The sequence below is a fragment of the Vombatus ursinus genome, unplaced genomic scaffold, assembly GCF_900497805.2.
Source record: "Vombatus ursinus unplaced genomic scaffold, bare-nosed wombat genome assembly UNPS02001419.1, whole genome shotgun sequence".
Lineage (NCBI taxonomy): Eukaryota > Metazoa > Chordata > Mammalia > Diprotodontia > Vombatidae > Vombatus > Vombatus ursinus.
This window is the reverse complement of record NW_020941197.1, coordinates 30,536,161-30,543,032: the sequence shown is the minus strand read 5'-3', so window position 1 is coordinate 30,543,032 and position 6,872 is coordinate 30,536,161.

Below are 6,872 nucleotides of genomic sequence, written 5' to 3'. Positions count from 1 at the left end.
ATTTTCACACCATAACTCATCCATCAGTTTCCTGTCTCAACTTCTCGTTATTTTTAGCCATACCTGTAAACATCTTTGGGACTTTATTCCGTCCTCTCTTCCCTACTCAATCAAGCAATTACCTGGCAGAGTGAACTGAATCAGGCAAGTAAGAAATAGATAACTGTCCGGGGCAACTAGGTAGCACAGTGGATAGAGCACCGGCTCTGGAGTCAGGAGGATCTGAGTTCAAATGCAGCCTCAGACACTTTACACTTACTAGCTGTGTGACCCTGGGCAAGTCACTTAACCCCAATTACCTCTCCAAAAAACAAAACAGAAATAGATAACCATCTATTCTCTCTGTTGTCAGTTATTGTTCCATCCACCCCAGCAAAATGTCCTTATAGAATATTTGTCCATATAGAATATGTAGTGTGGGCTTGACAGTAGCTAGAACCAAAAAGGAAGCAGGTCTCTCAAGTATTTTTAGAAACCGTGGGTGGGTCATATGAATGGAGGTTAGCTAGATGGATAGAGTGCTGGGACTGGAGTCAGGAAGACTCCTTTTTGTTAGTTCAAATCTGGTCTCAGAAAATTAGTAGCTGTGTGACCCTTGCCAAGTCACTTAACTCTGTTTGCCTCAGTTACCTCATATATCAAATGAGCTGGAGAAGGAGATGGCAAATCACTCCAGTATCGTTGCCAAGAAAACTCCAAATGGTCTCATGAAGAATCTGAAATGACTCAACAACAAAAATAATGAATGGACATAACATAGTACAAAGAATTTTGTTTTATTATTTGCTGTTTCTTAAATTGATCCATGTAAAATTATCTCTCAGGACAGTTGCAGTCTTTCTTCCTTAATTTCTCTCATCCATTCAAGTTAGTATGTTTATTCCTTTTCCTTGAAAAGAAAAAATAAAACCTCCAGAAATGTTAGTTTTCTGGAGAGAGAGAAAGTGTACATTTCAATGCTAGCTAAAACAGATGAAAATGTTTAAACAAAAAATGTTTACATTTCGCATACATGCAGATACACAACTACATCTCCTATGTACATACAAATAGATAATCCACACAAAATGTAATAGATTTTTTTAATTGTATGTACTTCTGAATTCATATAGTAATGTTGATTACATTTGCATTGATCTAGCCACACACTTTTTTGGCTCACTTTTCCTTGAATTCCGTTACAAAAAATATTTGGCTCTGATAAGCAGATTGTGCATAGGACAGAAGAAAGTTAACTGTCCTTCACATAGGGAATGAATCTAAAGAACCCATAAACCTGGCCTCATTACTACTCTTTTAACTAAGGCAACTGGTTATGAACACACACACACACACACACACACACACACACACACACACACACACACCCTTAAACACTGCTTTTGCCTCTCAAAAAAATGGACACAGAGAAACTCATATATACTTCTAAACATGTAATACAAATGCATAGAAATACAACCTACGCACTAATATCCTTTAAAAGGAAAATAGTATATCATTGTTCTCCCCAAGAGGGTCCCCCTCTTAACCACTATCCAGAGAATAGCACAAATACCTGTAGTACCACCATACTACAGGATCCTCTAGTTCATACTATGAAATATTGGAAGAGCCCTGGAGATACTAGGATTACCTTAACATTAAAAAATCCAAAGCAGAAGATCTTGTGGTGCTTGTCTCTGAAATGAGGGTATATAACAAAAGCACTGATTAGCCTACTTGGATCCAATAGTACTAGTATGGTGATTATGGAGTACCTTTCTTGCCCATAACTGGTTGGCACACAGAGGCGTGTTATATATTGGCCATGGCAAAAATTGTAAATGGCATAGAGAAATTCATCTTACATTCAATCTAAATATATCTAAAACAAACTATATGTTTTTTAAAATCAGTTTTTATTGACATCTTCTATTTCTTACATCATCAGTTAATTAAAGTATCCCTCTCTCTCCATCTCCCAGGGAGTCATCTTATACAAAATAATATTTTTAAAGAGAAAAAAAAATCAACACAGCTAGTTGATACATAGAAAAAAGTTTGAAAACATACAATATGTAAGACTTGTGGGCCTCCCACCTCCACAAAGCAGTAAATTGGGGGTGTACTCTCATTATTCCACATTTGAGTCCTGCTTGATCTTTGTAATTTTGTTACATTCTCTTTTGATTTTCTGGTGTGTAATTGTTCTTTTCATGTACATTGTTGTAGTTATTGTGTATATAGTTATATTGGCTCAACTTATTTCTCTCTGCTTCTCTTTATGAAGATCTTTCCATGCTTCTCTGTATCACATACATTTCTTACAGCATAGTAATATTCCATATTATTCATGTACCACAATTTGTTTTGCCATTCCCCAATTAATGGGGTACTTATGTGTCCAACTCTTTACTATCACAAAAGAAAAGTTCTGCTATAAATATTTTGGTGTATATAGGGACTTACTTTTTAATGGCTTCCTTAGGATATAAATTTAGTAATGGATTCTCTGGTTCAAAGGGTATGAACATCTTAGTCACTTTATTTGCATAATTCCAGGTTGCTTCCCAAAATGTTTGTACCATTTCACAACTCCACCAATAATGTATTAGTGTGCCTATCATTCTACACGCTCTCCAACATTGAATATGGCCATTTTTGTCATTTTTGCCAGTTTTCAAGGCATGAAGTGAAATCTCAGGATTGTTTTGATTGCATTCTTTCATTTATTAATTATTTGGATCATTCTTTCATAGGGTTGTGAATAGTTTTTGAAAAGTTTATTCTCATACTTTGAACATTTATCAATTAGGGAAAGTCATACTGTATTTATATGACTAATAATCATATATATCTGCAAGACATATATATGTCTGTGTATATACACACACATAAATATATATAAGCATATATGTAGTTTATATATCTTAAGTGCCAAATTCTTATCAGAGAAGTTTGACACAATTTCTTTTTCCCCATTTGACTACTTCGCTTCTTATCCTAGATGCATTAATGTTGTCTTTGCAGAAGTTTTTTTAGTTTCATATAATTGATGTTACTTATTTTACCTTTTGTAATTGCCTCTATCACTTGTTTGGTTTAATATTTATTTCCTACCCATAACTGTAAAATGTATATGATCTACTTCTCTTCTAATTTTAATAGTATAATTTTTAATATTAAGGCTTTAGGTTTAGAATATATTATAGAATATGGTATAAGGTGTTGATCTAAGCCCAATTTCTGACAGACTGCTTTCCAGTTTTCCCAGCAGTTTTTTATAAATAAGGAAACTTTTTGTTGGTAATTTGTTTTCCACTTTATCAAACACTGGGTTATTGATTTCCATAGTTTCTGATTCTCCTTTGCCTAGTCTGTTCCATTGATCTATCTATCTGTTTTTAAAATAATACCCGATGATTTTGATGACTGTTGCTTTGTAATATGGTTTGAATATTAAAATATAAAAATATACATATTTATATATATAATTTAGAACATAGTCTGGAAGTGATATTCTCCTTCCATCCCTACTTCTTTTCATCATTTTCCTTGATATTCTAGATCTTTTTGTTTTTCCAAATGAACACTCTTATTATTTTATCAAGTTCTATAAAGTATCCTTTTGGTAATTGGCATAGCCTTAAGATTAATTTTGGTACATCACACCTATCAGATTGGCTAACATGACAAAACAGGACAATGATAAATGTTGGAGAAGATGTGGAAAATTGGAACGCTAATACATTGTTGGTGGAATTGTGAAATGATCCAACTATTTTGGAGAGCAATTTGGAACTATGCTATAACAATGTGCATACCCTTTGATCCAGCAATACCACTACTAGGTCTGTATCCCAAAGAGATCATAAAAAAGGGAAAAGGATCCACATGTACAAAAATATTTATAGAAGCTCTTTTTGTGGTGGCAAAGAATTAGAAATTGAGGGGATGTCCATCAATTGGGGAATGGCTGAACAAGTTGTGGTATATGAATGTAATGGAATACTATTGTGCTATAAGAAATGATGAGCAAACTTCAAAAAAACTTTGAAAGATTTGCATGGACTGATGCTCAGTGAAATGAGCAAAACCAGAAGAACATTATACACAGTAACAGCCATATTATGGAATGAATGACTTTGATAGACTTAGCTCTTCACAGCAATACAAGAATCTAAGACAACTCCAAAAGATTCATGATGGAAATTGCTATCCACACCCAGAGAAAGAAATATGGAGTCTGAATGCAGATGGAAACATACTATTTGCTCTTCTTTTCCTTTGTTGTTTTGTTTTATTGCTTCATTCTTGTGGTTCCTCCCATTAGTTCTAACTGTTCTTTACATCATGACTAATGGGAAAATATGCTTAACATGAATGTGTATGTAGAGCCTATATCAGATTGTACACAGTGGAGGGGGGAGGAAGAAATGGGTGGGGGAGAAAATTTAAAACTCAAAATCTTATGGAAGTGAATGTTGAAAACTAAAAATAAATAAATAAATACATAGATTCATTTTGGTAGTATTGTCATTTTTATTATATTGGCACAGCCTAGCCATAAGCACTGAATATTCCTTCAGCTATTTAAGTTGTTTTTATTTCTTTTTTTTTCTTTTTTCTTTTTTTTAAAGACAAGGTTTATTAGAACATCTGTCATATTAGGCAGACTCTTAAGGAGTCTGAACATTAGTGAGCTATTGGCTAGATTATAAGAATCTGAGTAGTGGCTAGATTTTAAGAATCTGAGCCTGTTTATATTTCTTTTAAGGAATACTTTGTAATTGAATCTTGTGTTTAGGTAGGTTGATCTTCAGATATTTTATTTTGTAGTTATTTGAAATGGGATTTCCCTTTGGCTTCTTGGGTTTTATTGTTATATAGGAATGCTATTGATTTTTGAGGATTTATTTTGCAACTTTGTTAAACTATTAATGTCTCAATTTGTGTCTCTGCTGATTCCCTAGGATTTTCTAAGTATACCGTCACATCATCAGTGAATAAGGATAGTTTTATCTTTTTTTTCCCCATTTTTATACCTTTAGTTTCTTCCTCTTTTCTTATCACTGTTGCTAGCATTTCCAAAACTATATCAAATAATGATGGGGATAGTGGACATCCAAGCTTCACTTCTGTATATTCTGGAAAAAGTTCTAGTGTACCCCTACTGCATATAATGCTTGCTTTTGACTTTAGATAACATTTTAGAAAGATTCCTCTATGCCCATATTTTGTAGGGTTTTTTAGTAAAAAAAAGTGTTATACTTTATCAAAGGCTTTTTCTGTATCTATTGAGATGATCATGTGATTTTCAATGTTTAGATTTTTAATATGATTAATTATGTTGATGATTTTTCTAATTTTGAACCACCCTTGTAAACCTAGTATAAATCTCACTCAGTCATAATGAATAATTTCTTGGATAAATCATTGCAATCTATTTGACAGGATTTTATTTAGAATTTTGAATCAGTGTTCATTACTTATATTGGCCTATAGTTTTCCTTCTGTGTTTTGTCTCTCCCTGGTTAAGGTATTAAACTATATTTGTCCCATAAAAAGGTTCTGGTAGGGTGCTTTCTTTCTCAGTTTTTGAGAATAATTTGTGAAGTATATGTACTAATTAATATTTAAAAGTTTGGTCGTTCTGCCTTTCTGCATTGGATTGTGAAGTTTTTATGCCCTAGTACATGGACAATTTTTGTGTATGTGCCATGTACCACTGAGAAAAAAGTATATTCCTTTCTATCCCCATTCAGTTTTCTCCAGAGGTCTATCATACCTAACTTTTCTCATATTCTATTCACCTCCTTAACTTCTTTCTTGTTTATTTTGTGGTTAGATTTATCTAGTTCAGAGAGGGGGAGGTTGAGATCCCCCACTAGTATAGTTTTGCTGTCTATTTCTTCCTGTAACTCCCTGAACTTCTCCTCTAAGAATATGGATGCTATACCATCTGGTGCATATATGTTTAGTAATGATATTACTTCATTGTCTAAGATGCCTTTTAGCAGAATGTAGTTTCCTTTCTTATCTCTTTTGATAAGATCTATTTTTGCTTTTGCTTTGTCTGAGATCAGGATTGCTACCCCTGCTTTTTTTACTTCAGCTGATGCATAATATATTTTGCTCCAGCCTTTTATCTTTAAGCTGTGTCGCTCTGTTTCAAATGTGTTTCCTGTAAACAACATATTGTAGGATTATGGTTTTTAATCCATTCTGCTATCCGCTTCAATTTTATGGGAGAGTTCATTCCATTCACATTCACAGTTATGATTACTATCTGTATCTTTCTCTCCATCTTATTTTCCCCCGTTTATGCTTTTCTTTCTCCTTTGTCCCTTTCCCTCCTCACTAGTGTTTTGTTTTTGACCACCAGCTCCCTCAGTCCTGCCTCCCTTCTATTAGCCCCCCCCTTTTCTTCCCCTTTACCCTTACTACTTCTTCCCTCCCTTCTATCCCCCCTCCCTTTTCTCTCCCCTTTTCCCTCCTACTGCCTGTAGGGCAAGTTAGATTTCTATACCTAACTGATTATGTTATTCCCTTCTTGAGCCTTCTTTGAACCTTGAGTAAGGTTCAAACAATGCTCATCTCCCTCCCTTCTTTCCCTCTGCTGTAATAGGTTTTTGTGCCTTTTCCTGTAATGTAATTTACCCTTGTCTGCCTCCTCTTTTCCTTTTCTCTCAGTAATTTTCTTAATTAGATTAGATTAACCCACTTACTTGGATCCATTTAACCCACTTGATTAGATTTTTTTTTATCATTACATCAAAGTCAGTTTATACCCACCCCCTTTATGTATATCCCTTTAACATGGTGTAATAACAATACAGTTCTCAAGAGTTACAAGTGTCATCTTCTCTTATAGGGATGTAAACAGTTTGCCC